Here is a 20,852-nt window from a genome sequence, read left to right as displayed (position 1 = left end):
AACCACCCATGCACCTCTGCTCTGCAAGACTCCTCCTCGCACACGTCCCATTCATATAGAGAGCTAGATCTGAAGGGCAGGTGTTTCTCTTGCATCACTCCTAAAGCATGGAATGATCTCCCACTCCACATCAGAGGCTGAAGACCTTGCTTTTCAATCAACCATAGGCAGGGATAGGCACACACCCCTGTTCACCACCAGAATACCTTCGTAGGCAAAAGTGTGTTTTGCAAATACACATAACATAGCATAACTTACCATGCATGGTAAAGGACTGTGTGGTAAAGACACCTGCATGGTAAAGGTATGCGTGGTAAATGCAGTGTTTTAAAGGCATTGCACAATAAAGTCTGTTTCCCATCACAATCGCAGTCCTCTTTTTTCCAATCCTCGGTCGTTGCCAGTAAAATGATGAGCTGGGATGACCAATGAGAATATACATCAAACAAGAAAAAACACCCATTCACCACCCTTCCCGTGGCAAAAATTGCTGCGTTGCGTACTTTATATTTATCGACTAACTCAGGGCCACGCAAGGTGGCCTTGTGTGGCTTGATAAATGACATCTTGATGGTTGCGTTGCTTTTGCCCCACATTGTATGGTGCAAAAGTGATGCAACTCCTTGATAAATATGCACATAAATCCCTAACAAGGTCCGTCCTGATGTTGCCTTGCCTATTGAAATTTCTGTGAGGGTGCAACAGGCTTTGGTGTGAAGTATACCAGAAGAATCAGAAAGGTTGCTAATGGTACATTAGCTCTGTAGTATAAGTGCTACCCATCATCCAGATAAATAAAGGTGAAATATTAAAATCTGACAAAGCATACTAAGGGCCCAATTCCAATGTGGGTAGGAAGGCCTCCTAACGGCATTTGCTCTGACCGAATCGGATCAACCGACTGACCGAGTACGATGCGAGTTAGGCGTTAGGAATATCCCAATCCGAAAGCAACAGCATTTGATATGACCGGGCTGTATGGAGCAGAATCGTATGGGCTGCGTTTCTGAATGACCGATTACTATGCTGAATTCAGACAGCCTTTCCGAATCATGCTGTCCGACTAGTATCTGCTGTCGGAATGAGACTTTGGGGGCCCGTAGTAGGCCCCCCTGCACCCAGAGCCTCCCCAATTGGGCCCATGGGGGTACCCATGGGTTCCCCCTTACGAGCCATGCACAGTGTAGAAGACACCAGGGATGCCCGATTTTCCTTAGCCATCCTTTTCCTCAATGGGAGCCTATGCATTTGGTCAGAACATAGCCTCCCATTGAAGTCAATGGGAGTCCGACCAAATCGTATCTGGTAGCATCCAGATGCATTGTACTCGGTTGGTCGGACTCTCCCGATCCGAGTCGCTCGGAAACCATTCCCAAACCGATACGGTCGGAATGATTTCCTAACCGCATCGGAATCAGGCCCTTAGTATTAAATCCTAGTAATAAAATGGACAGCACAAGGTTGAATAATAACCCCCATTTTGAAGCGCTCAAAAGACAATTCAATGTATGCTGTGAGCTATACACATGGGGTAGCTACAGTGCCTCGTATGCTGTTTTGCAAAAAGAGCAAGATTCAGAGAATCAGCAAGTGCAGACATCTCAGTTCACAGGTGGCAAATCTGTGGAATAATCCCAAACTGATCGGATTTTCTGCAGCTGTAAGCATGGTTTTTTTCTTGAAAGTGCGTATTGCAAATATGAAAACACTCACAAAAGTAACAGATTTGGAGGTAATCACGATCAATTGAAATGTACACACATTTGCGGCACACCTCCATTTACATTTAAAAAGGTGGTAGGTGGAACTGCTATGGTAGGAAAGGTGTGGAAAATATTTTCTGGGGCTCCTAGAGACAGGATTTCTCATGTAAAATTACTTTTCATATGGATGAAAAATGTGAAAGTATTCTGCAAGTTGCAATTTCCCATTGCCAGTTATGGCTTTTGGGATGACGGGTGCACCTCAGAGAATGGGTACGTATACTGTCAGTATGCTGAGGAGCTTTTAGGGTAAGGAAATTGCAGAATTCGTCATAAACCAGAAGATTCGATCTAAGCCTGTAGTGAAGTCAACATTTTTTCGTGAACTGGCACCTAAAAGTAATTAATATTCAAATGTTTTTTAGCAGAAGCCCGGCATCTTTCACAAGAAATACCATTTGCATCGAACCGCATGAACTACATTTAAACCAACGTTTCTCCATTGGTTGTTTTACGCATTTGCAACCAAGATACACAAAATCCTTTTCACCTTTCAATGCAAGGAGCAGAACTTCGCCCTGAACGATTTTGGCCAAAATTGGAGTCAGTCGTACATTAATCACCCCAGACACTGCACGCTACTGAGACTTTAGAGTCTTGAGATCGCTGGTCTGCAGATAAAATAAATGAATTCTCCCTTTTCCAATACACACATCATAAATATTAATAAAACAAAAGCAATCGTTTCGAAAGTAGTTCACCTTTCTGAGGGCTGTCTGCGGCAATCACAGCAGCGCGTGAATCTAGGCTGCGATTCTCTGACTGGGACAGTATCTCCAGAAAGCAAAACTGAACCCTTTATTAATAATGCACCCCCCTGAGACCTTTATTCTTGTTTTCCATCAGGCCAATAGGTCTGGTTTTAAAGCGGTAATGTACTGCGATGTAATGTTTACAATTAGTAGCACAGGGCCACTGATTATGCGAGATCGGTAGCCGTGACTGAGCCTGTCCAGGGTCACCTGAATCACTTTGCTGCCCAAGGGTGGTTTGTGCTGTAATATAAAAACCGCCATGACTAGCTGGACCAGTTTAAAATGAAAGTAGCAAATAAATGCTAGTTTTAGAGATTCGTGATTAAGATCGATAGGGACTACTGTTTCAAATGTATCTTGCTATCTCAGGCTTTCCATTACGTTGCACTATATCAAGAAATAATGGGGGCTATGTACAATGAAGTGGCGTTAGCCTTCTGGGGTTACCGACACGCTCCGCCACTTCTGAAATGCTAGGCTGCACCATATTTACAAGAATGTGGTGCGTTTCCTCTTGCGATTGCGCTAAATTTAACAACTTAGCATCAATGCAGGCACTTTTGCACCAGAGTGCCCGGGTGTCTGTATGCAGGGGAGGATTGTTTATGGGTAGGAAGGTGTCCCATTTTGTAACTTTCATGTGTGCTGCTCCAGGATGTTCCTAGTCTTAATTTTGGTGCTGCCTTCTGTGTACGCCAACCTTGTACATAGGGGACAGGGTCAAATACAATGGGTGTTGCGGTGGTACGCCCACCACAACACCCACTGCAGACCCCTTTCACATAGAGTGAAAGGGGGCCTTATGTACAACGAGGCGTGAAGCCACGTTAAGTGGCTTAACGCTGCCTTGTACATAAGGGAAGGCCCCTATCGCCACGGGAATGTCACAAAAAGTGACTTTCCTGTGGTAATAGGGGCCTGTACATATGCCCCAAGGTTGCCTAGTTGATGCCAGTCAATGCACCAAACCTTGAAGAATTACTGGCAAACATGACTGTTCTCGATGTAATATGTTCACCTGTAAAATTCAAACAGGCATCTGCAGCAGTATTCAATTCATTCAGAAATAGTAAAATACTGTAGACGAAGAAGGAAATTTACAAGGTAATTGTTGCCTCAGGTCGTTGAGTGACAAGCGATGACCCAGTACACTGTGCATCAAGTTTCATTGTGTCCTTTATTTCATTAGAAAAACACTTGTCTCCCTGGTTTATAACTATCTGTCTCTTTTCTCCAGTTTCCATTAGAGTTTGTAGCGCAGATAGTCCAACAGTATAGTAATGGTTTCTTCCATTTGTTTTCTCTTTTATGGATTATCTTCCTGTCTGGAGCCGTCAGAAAGAAAATAAATTACAGGTAAGTATTTAATTTGACCCCTTTTATTTTCTTTCCTATCTATTATCCTATTTGATCGCGTCTATCTTTCTCCTCTATGTATCAATTCCTTTTTCTTCTATGAGAATTTAACTAGAATCAAATTCCTTTTTCCTTTCCAGAATGCACAGCTTTTCCCAGCTCTTTTTATCCCTGTGAGTAGTCCTTCTATTACTTACTTACTGGTACTGGTTAAACCCACAAAAAAACAAGGGCGCAAAATGGTAAAGAGGAAAAAAAAATGTGAGAAAGAAAAAACTCCACTCAAAAGTAAAGGTCTTTCAAGGGCCTTTGCCCTCTTGTTCTTTATTTTCTTCTGAATTAACGACTTATTTCTCCTGCCTTAAAGTGTAATGCCCTTTCATCAGCTTATTTGCATCTAAAAGAAATGTTTGAATCTCTTTTCCAGTTTTCCATTCAATCACATTTCCTTTTATGCTTGCTTTTTCCCAAGTCGCTACCCTCCACCCCTTTACTATAGCATGTACCAGCGCTAGCCATGCTCCTCTAGGAGCTTGGCAGGACAGAGGGCCACCCTGGGGGTTATTTTTCCTATGCAACCCTTTGGTATAATCAACATTGGGTTCCTGCTCTCCTATTCGTCCTTCCAACTCTGCGGCAGTTCTGCCTTCTCCTCGAGTTTTCTGCATCCTTCCTCTCTCGGGCAACACTTTCAAACCCCTTCCCATTTTTGAGCTCCGTCTCCTCCTCTTCTATCTCTTCTCAACCGTCTTCACTTTCTCTGGTTGTTTTATTCTCCTGTGGAGAAGAGAGCCCCTTCTTTGTCACCTCTTCCCTAAGAGTTTCACGATTGGGGAAAAGTGAGTATATTGATAGAAAGCCCGCATTGCCATGGTGTTATCCCGGCCGATGGCAAACCTAAGAATGGAAAGGTTGGAGGGATGGGAGCCAACGGAGGACTCCGGGATTAGTACCTTTATTCCAGCTCAACCAAATTCGGGAAGGCATGGGTAGTATATAGACCTTCCAAATAGTACCATAAGTTCTTTACTATTTAATGGCCAAACACTTCTTTTCAATTATCAGATAAGATTTTTCTCTGAGGAAAACGATTGATAAATAAAATAGGCTCCTCCTCACCTGCTTCAGTTTCCTAAGATAGGACAGCCCTGATACCTATGCCGGAGGCATCTGTTTGGAGTAAAAAAGGTTTATTCAAACCAGGAGATTGTTGGACTGGCTTAGAGATAATAATTTTTTTCCAACTGATTGAAGGCATCAAGGTCCTCCCTTGAAGGCTGTTTAACGCCCAGTTTGTAGAGTTTCTCGTAAGAAGATCTGTTAAGAGAGCAGCTATTTTAGAGTATTGTGGAATAAATCTCCTGTAATAACCCATAAGACCTAAAAAAGCCCTCACTCTTACTTTATTTACGGGGAATGGGATCTGGGATCCGAGTAATGGCCTTTACCTTTTCTTCTTATGGCTCAACCAGTCCCCCTACGAGCACATACCCCAGACCTCCGACTTTGCTATATGCAAATCTATATTCTTTTGTATTAACATGAGGACTTGTAATTTGTAAGTCCGCTATAATGGCCTGCACATTTTGAAGATGTTTTTCCCAGTAGGTACTGAATATTTCAATATCATCCAAATATGCTGAGGCATATTGTTGCTGCGCCTTTAGAATGTGATTCATTACATATTGGAAAGTGACTGGGGCCCAATGTAACCCAAAAGGGAGGCCTGTAAATTGAAACAGCCCATAAGGTGTTGAGAAGGCTGTTTTCTCCTTGACTTCTGGTATTAGTGGTACCTGTCAATACCCTTTTTGATATCTACAGTGTAAATGTATGGGACTTCCCCCAGTCATTCAATCAGCTCATCTATTCAGGGTAAGGGATAGGTATTCTATTTCGATATTTTATTTACAGTCCGGAAATCAAAATAGGACTGGATGGTTCTGTTCGGTTTTGGTACCAGCACAATGGAAGAACACCATTCACTAGTGTATTGTTAAATGACCCAGAGATTTAGCATCTTCTTTAGCTCCTCTTGTATGGCTTTCCTTCAGGCTTCTGTGATTCCACAGAGATGTTGCTTTACAACAGTCTCTTCTTTTGTGTAAATGGTGTGAGTGGCAAAATGGGTTTTCCTAGGGAAAAACGAGAATACTTGGGAAAAAGGTAACAAGCATTGAAAGAGTTTAATCTTTTGGTGAGTCATTATAACCTCACTCACAGGGACCTTTTTGAGGTTTCATAGGAAGAATGATTTGAACAGCGGCCAGAAGAGGTCCTAGCCACTTTTTAAGCAAGTTCAAGTTATAGATTTGCTTCCGCCCCTTCCATCTGAAGCATATATGTAACTTGCCCAACCTTTTCCATATAATAATAGGAACCCTGCTGCTAAGATCTTACCTTGATATCGAAGGTGGGTAACAATACCAGTACCCATTCATCAACATTGATTTCCTCCATCTTTTGCCTTTGTTATAGAACTGTCTTTGCCATTGTTGGGCTTTTTCCAAATTAGTTTCTATCAATTCCCTAGGTTTTTCCAAATAATTGAACTGTATAAGCTAATAAATTCCCTTCTATGGGAGTATCTCTCTACCATGTTTCACTTGTGATCTCTAAGAAGTACGTAGTTTATGCCCAAAAATCAATTCAAGTGGAGAACATCCCAAACTACTTTGAGTCTTACTCCTGATTGTAAATAGGGCGAACGGAAGTAACTGGCCCCAATTCTATCCTTCTCCGGTCAGCATTTTTCAAGAGTTAGCTTTAAAGTTCTGTTATACCATTTCCCTAACCCATTAGTTTGAGGGTGGTAAATGGATGTTCTTAAGTGTCTAATATTTACTCGTTTACAGATTTGGTTCAATAATCGGGACACAAAGGGGATACTTGGTCGGTCGGAATTTCCTTCGGGAACCCCGTTCTGGAGAAGATTTCAACTAATTGTCTGTTATCATGGGTAGATTCACAAAGAGGTACAGCTTCGGAGTAATGGGTGCCATTGTCAACCATAACCTGTACCTACTTATGTCTTTTACTAAAATGGGGTATTAATCTCTTCTTTTTCTTCTCGTGAAAGAACCCCTTGTTTCTCCTGCCCTCAAGTGTAATGTCCTTTCCCCTGCTTATTCTCATCTAAAAGAAATGTTAGAATACCTTTTCCTGTTTCCCATTTAACCACATTTCATTTTGTGTTAGCTTTTACCCAAGTAACCACCCTCCACCCCTGTGCTATATCAAGCACCTGCGCTAGCCACGCTCAATTCAGGAGCGGGGTGGGACACATGGCCTCTCCAGCAATTAGTGTTCCTAGGTGATCTTTCAATATATGCAGCATTGGGTTATTGTTCTCCCGTTCGTCCTTCTAGCTCTGCTGAGATTCTGCCTTCTCCTCGAGTTTTTGCCATCTGCCCTTTCTCGGGTCCACTTCACAACATTTCCGACTCCTTCCCGTTTTTGAGCTCTGCCTGTTTCTCTCCATCTTCTTCCTCCTCTCATCCTTCTTCACTTTCCCCGGTTCTTTTTCTCTCCTGTGAAGAAGAGAGCCCCTTCATTGTTTCAATATTTACCATTCCCTTTCGTCTTGGCCCTTCCTCTGTGTTAATGCTTTTATTTGCCTGTATGGCTGAGTTTTGGAGCGACGCAATCCAGTGTGAAAGATCAGATAAGTGCCCTTCGATTGCATTCTCTTGCTCTGCTAAGTCCCTTTTATGACAATCATATTTGCTATGTCTAAATGTTGCCTACAGAAAGAGAGAGAAGACGCCTAACCTTCTCCTGAAACCAACATATATGTGGAGTATGCAGAAGGTCGATCTGCAGGAAGGAAGAGAAGTAGTTAACTTACCACTTCCCTGAGGCTGCCAATTGGAAAAAGAGTTAAATTCAAATCCCTGTGTCTGACATACAAAGCCCTTCATGGAATAGGTTGTCAGTTCCTAAAAAATCATTTGAAATGGTATGAGCATTCCAGATCCTTGAGATCCAGCCATCAAAAACTGATTCAGGTGCCTAGATTTAATCAGGTCCGGTGGGGTGGGAGAAGCTTTTGGCTACACGCAGCCAGGACATGGAACATGCTCCCAACGACAATTAAAAACAGCCCCTCTTGGCTCTCTTTCAGAAAAGAAATAAAAACCTGGTTGTTCTCTGCAAGCGTTTAACCTTAAATAGAAGCTAACTGATCTACTATGTCTACGCAGCGCCAGACGCCCATGGGCAATTGCGCGCTTTATAAATCTCAAAATCTAATCAAATTAACCGCAAATCCTAGCTTGAAACAGCCCCATTTCAGCGGAGAAGTGCTGCTTGAAAAAAAAAACCTGCTTCTTAAGCCACAGAGTCTGAGGTCCTTCTTTTGCATTCTTCTTCAAGGATGCGGTGATAGTTGATATAGTGTAATGTTTGTAAAATTCTAAGAAATCCCTCAAAAACACTTGAAAACATGGGTCTACAAGAGGATGCACTAGGATAGGGCACTCAAAAAGTGGTTGCATTTTACACATTGTCTTTTTGTGAATACTATTGTATATTGCAAACCAACTTATGAACTAATATACTTGGTCACAAAAGACCAAATTGCAGTGGGCCACAAATCGAACTACTTCATGAATATTAATGAGGTAGGAGCAAATTGAGACCCACTACAGTTTGTTGCCATCACAGGGATGCGGGCCTGCCAGGGTTAGAAGACCACCATTTTTGTAACCTGTTTTTAAATAATTGAATCTTTTTTTATTTTATTTATCCCATTTTCCTTCAAAGATCTGTATAAAATTAAAAGTTTTGTAAACTATTTTATAAGAGTAGGCAATAATTCCACGGACCACAGCATGTTCCTAAAAAAAATTTTGTTGACCATTCACAAAGGTGAAGATGTTCCTTGAGGACCCCTTCCAGTTTCTGAATGGGTTATTGCTACCTTTCAGGAGTCAGTAAAATATTAACGTTTTGCCACCGGATTAATGTTGCAAAACATTAATACATATCATAAGGAATCTCTATTTGGAAGGGACCCCTAAATATTCCAAATAGTTTCCTAAACCCATTTAGCGTTAATGCCACTAGCGTAAAGAAACTTGAGGGGGCCTCCCTGCAAGGCACGTAGGGGCCCCCTCTGGGCTCAATCAAGAGGTCTCCCGCCACACTGCTGTGCTTAGGGGGCACCCTGGAGCTTGGGGTCCCCTGCACTGCGGGGCCTGCGAGGGGCCTGTGTTACGCCCCTGGATATAGCAACATGTTACTAAATCGCTAAATGGGTGTAATACATTCGTAAAAACACATTTTTTGATCACAAATCCTGCGATTTACCAAAGTGCGCGGTTTGCAACCCGTAAACGCATTCGTACATTTGGTCTTAAGATCTGATGAAAACATAAATTGTAACTTAGAGCTTCACAAACCCAGTAACTCTTCCCATCCAATATTTATGTTGTATAATGGTACCTCAAGTCTCGAATTCATATAGGGATAAAAAAACTGACTTCAGAATGCAAGATAAATTCCCAGGTTGCTCGAGTTGCTCATTCATAGATCTGATAAACTTCAAAGCTCTGAATTCATTCTTTTATTGTATATACTGAGTTCAATATATTACACCATTCCTCTCAGCCCGGTGCCTCGGGACTCTCTCCTGTTGATGGAATAAAAATACTTTATTCTTTGTTTCTACATGACTAACCTAAAAAATTGCTCGTGCACTGCCCAGGGCACCGATACAAGCACTGTTGCAGAATTTGAAGAAGGTAAATACTGATTTCTACTTTTCATATAATCCCTAGCTACAGTTGCAGGTTTCACTTGGGTCCACTTCTGGCTTTGCTTTTACAGCCATTGGTACATTCCTGATTGTGCTCAAAATGACAGCATTATTTATAAATATCGTTGCTTGATTTTTTTGTCACTATATGTTATATACTACATTTCTGGGTTACCCAGTAGCATGTGTGTAGAGGGTGTGTGTAGTGTCTATTGTGAGAGCATGTGTTTTTAATATTTGTAGATGCACAGGTGTGTGATGACTGTGTGCTTGTAATGTGTGTGTGTGGATGCAAGTTGAGGTATGTGTTTCTGATGTATATACAAATGTGTATCTTTTGGTTACGCCTCTGTTGTATGTATACAAATGTACGTCTATGTTATGTGTATCAGTGTGTATCTGGGTTGTGTGTGTTTGTTAAATTCCTCTCCACAGAAACTGTTTTATTCTGAAATAAAACATCAAAGGAGGCTTTTCATTAATATGTCATAACTAGTAAAATAAAGAAAAGAAATACACAGTAGCCTTGGAAACACTGCTTTGAGAGTGTTAAATGTTCCTTTCTCTTTGAATGACAGTAGAAATGGTACACATTACCATGTGCACCCTTGCAATGACTGTCTTTTGTCAGCCACTTTTTAAGAGTCTCACCCACAAATAAAATGTTATTATCTAGTTCCACAATACATTGCATGTCTACACGAACTTTTATTCCCCATGACATCATTAGTACTTTCCAAGCTTGTATTACAGAATCACTGCATGAGGCTTCTGGTTGTTGTTGTTATCATCACTTATGAAGCGCACTATCACCCTACGGGCATCCTGGCGCTGTTATACGTGTACCCAACTGGGCTCATGGTACATGGGGGGTCTAGCCAATTCAGTGGAGTTATGCTCTAGGATAGAGCCATGTCTTCAGTCTCTTCCTTAACTGAAAAATATCTTCCAGCTGTCTCATCTCGGCTGAAAGATTATTCCAAAGTCGTGCAGCAGAGGTGGTAAAAGGCCTACCTCATGTTTTTTTTAAATCTTGGTACCTTCACCAATTTGGCGGACGAGGAGCGGAGACTCCTAGCAGAAACATACCAAGCAAATTGATTCTGCATTGGTTTAGGTCCAGAACCCTCTTTGCAATATAGGAAGCCAGTGCAGCTCCGACAAAGTCAAGGTTGATAGACTAAGGGTCTTGAAGCCCAGGCCCTTAACCAGACTGTGAGAGATGGGAAGGGTGCCTGATACTTAGGGGCAGATTTATGTTGGACTTGCGCCACGTTTGCATCACGCAACGGTGGCGTAAACGTGGCGCATCTAGATAGAAGCATCACGTTGTAAAGCCCTGCGCCACATGTGGGCGTTCCGGCGCAGGGTGGGCGTTCCGATGCACGTGCGCCTCGCAAAAGTGGCTGAGTCACTTTTAGGCCAATGCTGCGTCAAAACCCTGCGCCTGCTTGAAGCAGGCGTAAGGCTTGATGCAGCATTGGACAGATAGGGCACCCCCGAGCCTTGCTGGAGCTGCGTCGCGCTTGTGACGCAACTCCAGCAATGCGCCACCTTTACGGCACAGATGCGTCACGCATCCTTGCCGTTTTTGCCCCATGGTGCACCGCATTGTAAATGCGGGGCACCATGGTTGACGGAGCTGCGGCGCACAATAACTGGTGCATCCCTGGGGATGCGCCAGTTATTGTAAATCTGCCCCTAAGAATCTTAGTTTAACTCCTCTGTATTCTGTGCACATGAACTCTCTTAATCTTAGGTGTACCTGTGCTACTTGAGTAGAGCACACTAGAAGTTGACTTTCAACCGAAGCCGGAAAAATGGGTTACATGGGTGGGACCTACAGGTTCATTAGATCCAAAGAGGTCCTATTAGCCTTCTGAGGTTAAGGGAAAGGAGGCCTGCTGTTGCAAAAATTCACACATTGTCACAATGTGTAGCGTTCACACAACACTGGTAACCCTGCGGTTTATGGCCCATTCATAAATATTTTCCTATATGTAATGTAGTTTCAGTTCAGAGCCTCTCTTGTAGCAGAAATGATTAACTGCAGCTTTTTGCACTTTATGGAGCACTTGTGTGTGTCAAAATAACACACATCCAATGAGCAGAACCAGGGATGCGCAATTTCAAAGTTTTAGGTAAAACAGTGCCTAGAAGCTCAAAGCACCAACTACGGTTATCTGGTTGTGCCAGATTAGGACAAAGTCACAAGGTCAGGCTAATGTGATGGAGCATAGGTGGCTACAGGGACTAAGTTAGGCAGAATGAACAAAAGTAGGATGTGTCATGCAGCAGACGTGATGCGAGGTCCTTTATTGGAGATGTGTCATGCAGCAGCAGTTCCAAGGGAGCTGCAGAGGCAATGCGAGGTCTGTTAGTGGCGATGCATTGCGAAGCAGCCATTACAAGAAACAGCAGCGGTAATGTGATATCCTGCATTGGGGATGCATGGTGCAGTGGTTCTAGTGTGGAGTCTTGCCAGGCGATGCATCGCCTTGCATCAGCCCTGCTGGGACCACAGATGGCTAGGCAGAGCACCTTCAGGCTCCCTTCCAAAGGTCCAGAACCTCGCCGGCACAATTTGGGTGGACAGGACTCACAGCTAGCAGGGTCCAGGTCCTGAGTTCAAGGTTGTGGAGCCTATTCTATCCCAGAGGCTCTGATCAGAAGGCCATCTAATTGGCCATTGGAGTTACTCTGGTGATCTTAGATTCAAAATGCAGGTCCATTCCTTCGCTCAGGCATCAGGGCAGCAGAGCATTAGAGTAGCAGTCCTTCTTGCAGAGCAGCACATCAGTCCTTCTTAGTCTTCCTTGGTCCAGAGATGTACTGAGGAATTACCCGGAGGGGTATCTCCGCGCTAACAGCAGAAGGAACAAAGGAGGGAGGAACACTCAGTTATTGAAGAGTTCAGTTTTCAGTAATTTCCTGAACTTAAGAACATTAGGGCAATTGTGTAATGAGACAGAAAGTGAGTTTCAACAACACGGGGCAAGGTAGGCAAAAGATTTGCCACCGGCTCGTACTTTATTAAACCAAAGGATTTCAGCAGATTTATAGACCATAGGCACTTTCCCCTCGCACAGGGAGTGGTTAAATAAAGTGCATATTGAAGCGGCGAGATGCTTTGCTAGTAGGGCAAATAGACTGGCTGGCATGATGTCAGTAGGGGAACCTGATTTAGCTGTTTTTAGCATCTCTTCTACTTTAGAAACCAGCAGAGGTGGAAAGCCTGCTAAGACAAAATCTTTCTTTCTGGAAGCTGTAGACGAAGGAATGGGGATGTCTAAGATACTGGAGTCCCTGGGAAGTTTGTCATGGATTTTGTCAATTTTTTCATCAAACAAATTGGAGATATCATCATGTAAGATCTGAGAGACAGGGATAGGATTAGCGCAGGCAGCTTAAGACGTAATGGATTTGAACTCTTATAGAGTTCCTTCATAGAATTGCCTACTACGCTTAATTGCGCATAAATATGTCCTTATGGTAGGAAGTTACAGTCGATTTAAATATTTCTTTCTCTGCCTGTGATTGGGTTTAATGCCAGATTTTTTCCAACTTTTTACACTTAGATTTCTCCCTATGTAAATCCACAGTAACCCAGACTGCATGCTTCCTTCGAGATTTGGGTTGTTGTAACTTGAGTGGCGCCAAAATGTCTAAGGCTGCCCCTATAGCTTGATGGGGTTCATTGAGCTTAATATTAATATCCCCGGGCTTGACAAAAGTAGGGGGTATGAACTCCTTTGAAGAAAGCCTCTTCTGAAATGTTATGCCATTGTCTCGTAGTCTTCCCAATGGGAGAGACGGGAATGCCAATCAGACGAGTGCTATATCTGAAAGTTGATCAGTGAGTGGGTAGACCAAATAACTGGCACAAGGGGGTCGGTATGTATGTGAGAAGAATTGGTAAGAATAAGATCTAATTTATGCCCTGCTGCATGGGTAGGTACAGAGTTAATTTTTTCCAGCCCTAGGGAGGCCATGTCTGCCAGGGAGAGAGCTGCGACCGATTGCCACTACTTTCACTATGTATTTTAAAGTCCCCTAGTATAAGAAATTGTTTAGAAGAGATGACGTGGGGGGCGATATTTCCCATTAATTGTAAAGAGAAGTGCTTAAGTGGCCCTAAGGGGCGATATACTAAGGCACCTTTCCAGCAATCCGGTGGTGTGATTTCAATATTACAAAGATAGATCTCTATCGAACTGTCCAAGGAAGTGTCTGTTATAGTAATATTCAGGATGATAAAAAGACAATTGCAACACCTCCACCTACTTTACTATCCCTATTAAGAATCAAAATTCGGTACTGGTCTGAGAGGGCTAGTAAATGGACGGTATGGAAAAGGGCTTGAGCCTTGTATCTGTTAGAAATACTACATCGGGGGGCTGGGAATTCAATAAATTCCATATTTCCGTGCAGTGTTTGGTCAAAGATCTTAGTTTATTAGAAAGGTTCTCCAACTATAGGTAGGACAAAGAGAAGCCTTCCTACCTAAATTCACAAAATTGCCTAATACCGGCTTCGAATCATCAACCGAGCCTTGGAGGGAGTGTTGTTCATACCCGTTGTTCTTGCTATAAGACTCTGGAAGTGGCAGTGTTTACAAGAAAATGGCCCAAGCAGGTTGGATGAAAACACATTCGCATGACACCCCTGTAAATCAACAGCAATGCAGCTGAGCTCTGCCCCAGTATGGGTGTAACTCAATAAGAATGGCTGTTACCAGGGGCAGGGGTCCTGGCTCCTGGCGATGGCAGGGCACGGACAGGGGCAGATGCGGGATCCTGTTCATTGAATAGGTAGGCTGGTGACAATTATCCTGCCAGCCCTTGAGCGCCGTGACCGCAAATGGCATAACCGGAAGTAGGGGAGAAAACAGAAAAACTAGACTTCTCGCACTCTCCACTCAAACGGGAATGAACCTGCGGTGGACCCGAGTGTGAGCGATGGAGCAACTGTGCTAAAGAAGAGTGCAGTTGAAAGGTATACAATTTAAAAACACACCATAAAAAGAAGAACATTAGAGTGGAGCTGCACGTGAGGTTTGTAACACTGTACTCGTACAGAGCAACCCGTACCCAGACACATACGCTTAATGTCAATAAAAAGCAAAGCCAATCAATTAGAATCAGTCGTAACAACAAGTAGGCATGCAACTAGCCTCTGTATCCGCTGTACCGCCATGGCCAACAAATTGAGGTGGCCCATTCCATCCATTGGATTAGACTTCTGTCCCCAAACCAATGACAATTCTGCCCAGCCTATAAGGACAACAACCAACAGTGTCAGTGTCAAGAGCAAGACCCGGGACAATCCACTGCATGAAGGAAGCTCCAATGAGGGACATCAGGTAGGCCAAAGAGTACTCTAGATGATCCTTATGGGTTCTCTGGCCCTTGAGGATTCTCAGAGTGGGGAGGCAACAGCCTTGGTAGGTAGGCACCCTATTTCCACTGTACCTCCCACCAGACCCGGGTTTATTCTGATACTGACTTTTCAGCTCAGAGTCTGTACCCTGAGGCTGTACAGGGGACAGGGATGAGTCCTTGCTCTGTCTTCCCCACCAAATGGACCTCGTACCCTTTGCTTTGGAGTGGAAAACCCAAACAACTGAGGGGCATATTCTCAAGGAGTTATTGGCGAGTTAACTGCACTTTATCGCAGCCAAAGTTGCGATATATGTATGACCCTATTCACAAGCTGGTGCTAACAGCCGATATCACCATTACACCAGCGATAGCAGCTGCAAAAACATTGCCCCAGACCACCCCAGCAACTATCGCTAATGAGATGCAGAGGCGTTCCCATGCCAAATGCCGCGACAACACCACTCCGTAACATTCTCAACGACCTGCCATATCAACGAAAAGTATATGAAACATGCGATAAGGCGCATTATCAGCAGGAAACTAACACCTGCTCTGACCTGGTGCAAAGTTGGAAGACAGCCTTCACCAAAAAAGGGAGGCCAGCCCAAAGCCACACCTGAAGAACAACAGATGCCATGGAGCCACTGAACATGCGGGCTAGACACCCAAGAGGGCCACAACACCCACCACCACTACCCCCAGGACCACTCCAAGCCCCAGACACCCACCGCCGGCATCGCAGACAAAGACAGCGACCCTCAGAAAATGCACCAACCTCACAGACCAAACACCAGAGAATGTCGATTGACCACAACATGCTCAAAGAGACAACCCTGCTCGGCATACTGACCACCATTATCCACAGGCTGACGGTACCAACACAGCGGACAACCTACATCACACTGCAGACAAAGCTGCCAGCTGTGCTGCATCTGTTGGCCTCTGGTACCTACCAACCAACAAACGCCTGAGACGGAAGAGGAACATATCCAAGTCCCTCACAACGGTCATCGATGACACCATCAGCCTGGTACCCCACTATCTAAACTACCCACACACTGCGCAGGGACAGCCGGAGACCAAGCAAGGCTTCTACACCACAGCTGGCTTCCCGCACGTGTTGGGGGCAATTGACTGCACACATGTCCAACTAGTCCCCCCTGGCAACACTGCACTCAAGAAGCGCAACAGAAAGCACACATATCCCAGCATTGTCCAGGCAACTTAGGACCACCGGGAATCTCCACCAATGTCGTCGCCAACCCCTCAGGCAGTGTGCATGATCCCTACATCTCTGACAGTCCATCGTCAACCTGCGGTAACAGGATGGCACCCACGTAAATGCACTGCTCGTTGGCCAATACCAAATGAACACACCACACACCTCAACTCCACAATCATGCAACTCACAACACAGGAAATGCACACATCACAAGCTCACATACAACATGTACAAGCACCAGACACAACAGCACAACTTACTGTGGTAACCTGGGCCAGCCATGGACATTAGCCATAAATGGCATGGCACCTCCAACACACAACAGTAGAATGTGGGGGGAGGTGGGGACCAGACATGTGCGAAGGAGGCAAGTGACCGTTGAATATAAATGTACACAATGCCAAGTGTGGCATGGTTGTGCTGGACGGACTGCAGTATACAAACACACATATCCATGTTGACAGACCCAGCTGGTGTATGGAGTGCAGTGGACAGTGGAAGCAACCATGTCACAACAGTCAGTGGGGAAGATCAAGGAAATGTCGCTTGTTACGTCCCCCCCGTAAGCATGGGCGGAATGGGCTGGCCCGGCGTACGCCAGGCGAGCGTAGGAGTGTGAATAAAAGGCATGTAACTTTGGGCGTTGTCCTCTTACGGAATGCCCAACATCTCTGCCAGGGTGGCGCCTCTCACCCGCCACAAGGCCGATGCCATCGCCCTGAGCGGGGTTGCCTGCGACCATGTGCGCCTGCTGCATCCCAGGACGCTGGTCCCTGAACCAGTCCTGCCCACCACTGGGTGCCCTGTCCTCAATGCCCAACTTCCGACACTGGTGTGTATCAAAGAGGGCCCACCACGTGCCAGTGCAATCTCCAAGCCAGAGGGCCGCGACCTTGGCATCCTACTCAGACCATCACGGCCTCCGCGACACAGGCACGCAGTACTCCTTTCTCATTGACGTACTCTACCGGCAGACACCGCGGACAAGTAGGTCACACATTCGGAACCGAGTCTTGAGTACACCATGGCAGAGCACATTAATAATGGATGAGTTTATGTCACTATACTCCCTTCGGTGTGGTGACACCAAGTCTGTGCATAGCATCACAACCACACGTGCATGTGGGCCCACGCAGACTACTGTCCTCGCTGCGCTGGAGTAGGTCACACATTTGGAACTGAGTCTTGATATCTTGATGGGTGAGTTCATATGTTCAGTGGACATTTGATGTCACTATACTTCCTTCAATGTGGTGCCACCAGGTCGTAGTAGTACATCACAGGCGCAAGATTCTGTGGGCCCACACGGACTACTGCTCGGCGCCTACGCTGCACTCGTGTAGGTCACAGAATTGGAACTGAACATCAATTTTTCAATGGCAGAGTATATATCGTTGCATGCAAGGAGAGGTGTAAGAGGAAGACGCGTTGCAGTCAGGAGTAAAATAGGATCATCATTACGTGGCTGTGGGCCACTGCTGACCGCTGCCTCTGGCCTACACTGCGGTCCAGTAAGTCACAGAGTTCTGATTTGTCAATGGAGGAGTTCATATCAGTGTACCCAAGCACACACACCACCAGCCGTCAGTGCACGCTTCCGCCAGGCACACACACCACCAGCCAGCAGTGCACACTTCCACCAGGCACACACACCACCAGCCATCAGTGCAGAATTTCTACAGGCACACACACTACCAGCCATCAGTGCACACATCAATTGTTAACGCATCCACAATTAACTATTGTAGCAATCGCAGTATGGCGCAGTTTACTTTTAAACATATTCATCTAAAGTGCAGCATGCACTTGCCTGGTAGATAGGACAGGACCTGCAGAAATCAACTGAAGCCATCCTCACTTGAGGTCAATAAAGGTCAGTGACAAGCCACTCAAATGTCTTGTCCTGCCCCAAATATCCTGCCAAGGGTACATCATGAGCCAGCTCCAGTAGGAAGGCCCTGTAGTTTTGGGGGACCACCAACACATGTGTTGCCCCAGGCTCAGGCACCAGAGTCTCACTATACAGGAGACCATTCTCCCAGTAAATCAAGTGATCACCAGCATTGTCACCAGCTCCTGGGCTTTGTCTTGGTGCCAAAGGTCCTAAAGAATGGGGCATTCCATTGATGTCTCCCAGAACTACTCCCTGATGGGACCACCATCTTTTGGTTGGCCAGGTCAGGTAGGTTCCTCAGGATGACAACATCCTCCCATGAAGGATCCAGGGGTCCCCTTCAGGATCAGCCTCCTCCCAGACCATGGGAGTTTTAGGTGTGGGTTAGCCATGCCGCTATTTCTTCCTCTATTTGGCAGGCACCTTGGCCAGTCTTTCAGGCTGTAAGTCGTGACTACTCTCTTGGTGGCCATTGACAGGCAACCCTAACGTCTCCAAGTACAACCTGAACTGTACCTCCTTCTAGATGGTGTGTTCCAGGGCTTTTTCAATAAAGGAAGGGGGGACCCCCTCTATGTGGGACACTTTGTGAGGTCAGGGAGAAGAGGGTAAAAGCAGCATAACACAGTGGAAAAACTCCCTTGCGACCTATATTTCTTTTTTACAATTCAAATTTATATTCAACATAGGCTGTAAATACAGTAAAACCATAACCACATCCAAAAACATATTATTTTCTTTCTTTTATTAAAATTGCTTTTCTATTATTTTTTTAACAAATGGGTATCTCAAATAATTATTATGAACATGTCTACATCACTTTTTAAATATAATAACATCATCACATCTCAACATCAAATGCCCCCAGGTAATCGACCTATTTTCGCTCTCTCGTCACCCTGATGTTGTTTGATGATTTGCGCTAGAGAAAAGAGCTGGACTGGAGAAGATTTTTGTAATGCCTCCATATTCCTATTTATAAAATGCTGCCATAAGGAATGGGCTAAATATCTACATAGAGTACTTTGTCGACCCTTCAAAGCGAATACATAAGGAGTATCTCTTTAATGACAGAAATCTACAGCTGTATCGCGGGTAATACACATCAAAAATACTAAGGAGAGCGGCAATAATAGTCAGTATTTAAAGGGTTGGTTAATACAATTAGTTACTCAATACTGAAGAAGTAGTGATAGTATACCCTGGGTGAAGAGACTGGTTGTTATCTGGCTGGTTGTTATATGACGGGTCCTGATGAAGGTGGTGTTCATCCTCTCTTCAAACAACCGAAACGTGTTGACCAATGCTAGTTAGATCCTACTATATGCAGTTCCTTTAAGTGGTCAAGGAGATTGTAATCGTGTCTACGTCTCCGACTTTCCAGAGTTATGTAGTTGTGAATGAAGTATGAATGTAGTTGAGACTGTATGAATGTATGAGAGCCTGTTGAAATGCTACTTTTTTGTTTCTTTACCTGGGGGCATTTGATGTTGAGATGTGATGATGTTATTATTAACCCTGGGCGTAGTTCGCTTAGTAGCACTACGAGTAGCTACGCAAAGTGCACTTTGCACTACGCGAGCTACGCGTAACTACGCGAACTGCGTAGTGCACTGTGCAAAATGCTGTTCGACTGATTGCACAGTGCCGGATGCTTGTCCGCACTGTGCAATCAGTGCAAACCGCATCTTGCACAGTGCAAGCGGTCGTTTTCTGCCGCTCGACTAGATTTTTACTCGAGCGGTAGCTTTATCAACGCGGACTGGTAGTTTGCGAACACTTGCAATGAGAAACCTGATCTCCCCGCATTTAGAATCTCGCCGGGAGGTTTATTTTCCATGCTCGCGATCGGCAACTTGATGTTGCTGATCGCGAACGAGGAAAAAGTCTCACGGGATGTCATTTTGCTCGCTCGCAGTCACCAACTTGCCATTGAGGACCGCGAGCAAGCAAAAAATGACCGCTGCACTACGCTATGCTACGCTACGCGTTTGCACTCTGCTAGTGCAATTCCCATAGTGCGAAGTAGCGCAAACTTTGCAAACTACGCAAGCGTAGCGTAGTGCTTCACCCAGTGTTAGTTATTATATTGTAAAAGTGATGTGGACATGTTCATAATAATTATTTGAGATAGCCATTTGTTAAAAAAATTATAGAAAAGTAATTTTAATAACAGAAAGAAAGAAAATAAATGAACAGAGTTAAGAATCACAAAGAACCTTTTTGTATATGTTTTTGGATGTGGTTATGGTTTTACTGTATGGACAGCCAATGTTGAATTCAAATTTGAATTGTAAAAAAGAAATATAGGTCGCAAGGGAGTTTTTCCACTGTGTTCCAGGTCATTGCCAATCAGACAATCCACAGGCATGGACACACTCATAGTTACCCACAAGGAACCTGGGACCACTCCCCACTCGAAGGTAACCAGAGCCACAGGGTAGTGACTCTCACAGTTGTCAGATACAACAACTTGGTGGAATACATTAGGGACTACCTGCATCGAAACTCACCAAGTGACATCTGAGAGTTGTCATCCTGGCTCCAGTGTCTTTCAGAGCCTCCACTCCTTGACCATTGATGGTGACCCACTGTCTGCCTTTCCAAGTATTACTAGGCTTGGGAGTTCTCTGAACGAATGCTCTGTCACCCAGGGACACTAGGGTAACCTCTACATTGTCCCTCCCACTAACTGGGACATTCTCCTTCCCAGATGCTACACT

This window comes from Lissotriton vulgaris, chromosome 2_2 (assembly GCF_964263255.1).
Source record: "Lissotriton vulgaris chromosome 2_2, aLisVul1.2, whole genome shotgun sequence".
NCBI lineage: Eukaryota > Metazoa > Chordata > Amphibia > Caudata > Salamandridae > Lissotriton > Lissotriton vulgaris.
The sequence above is the reverse complement of the archived record's forward strand: the minus strand, read 5'-3'. Positions refer to the sequence as shown.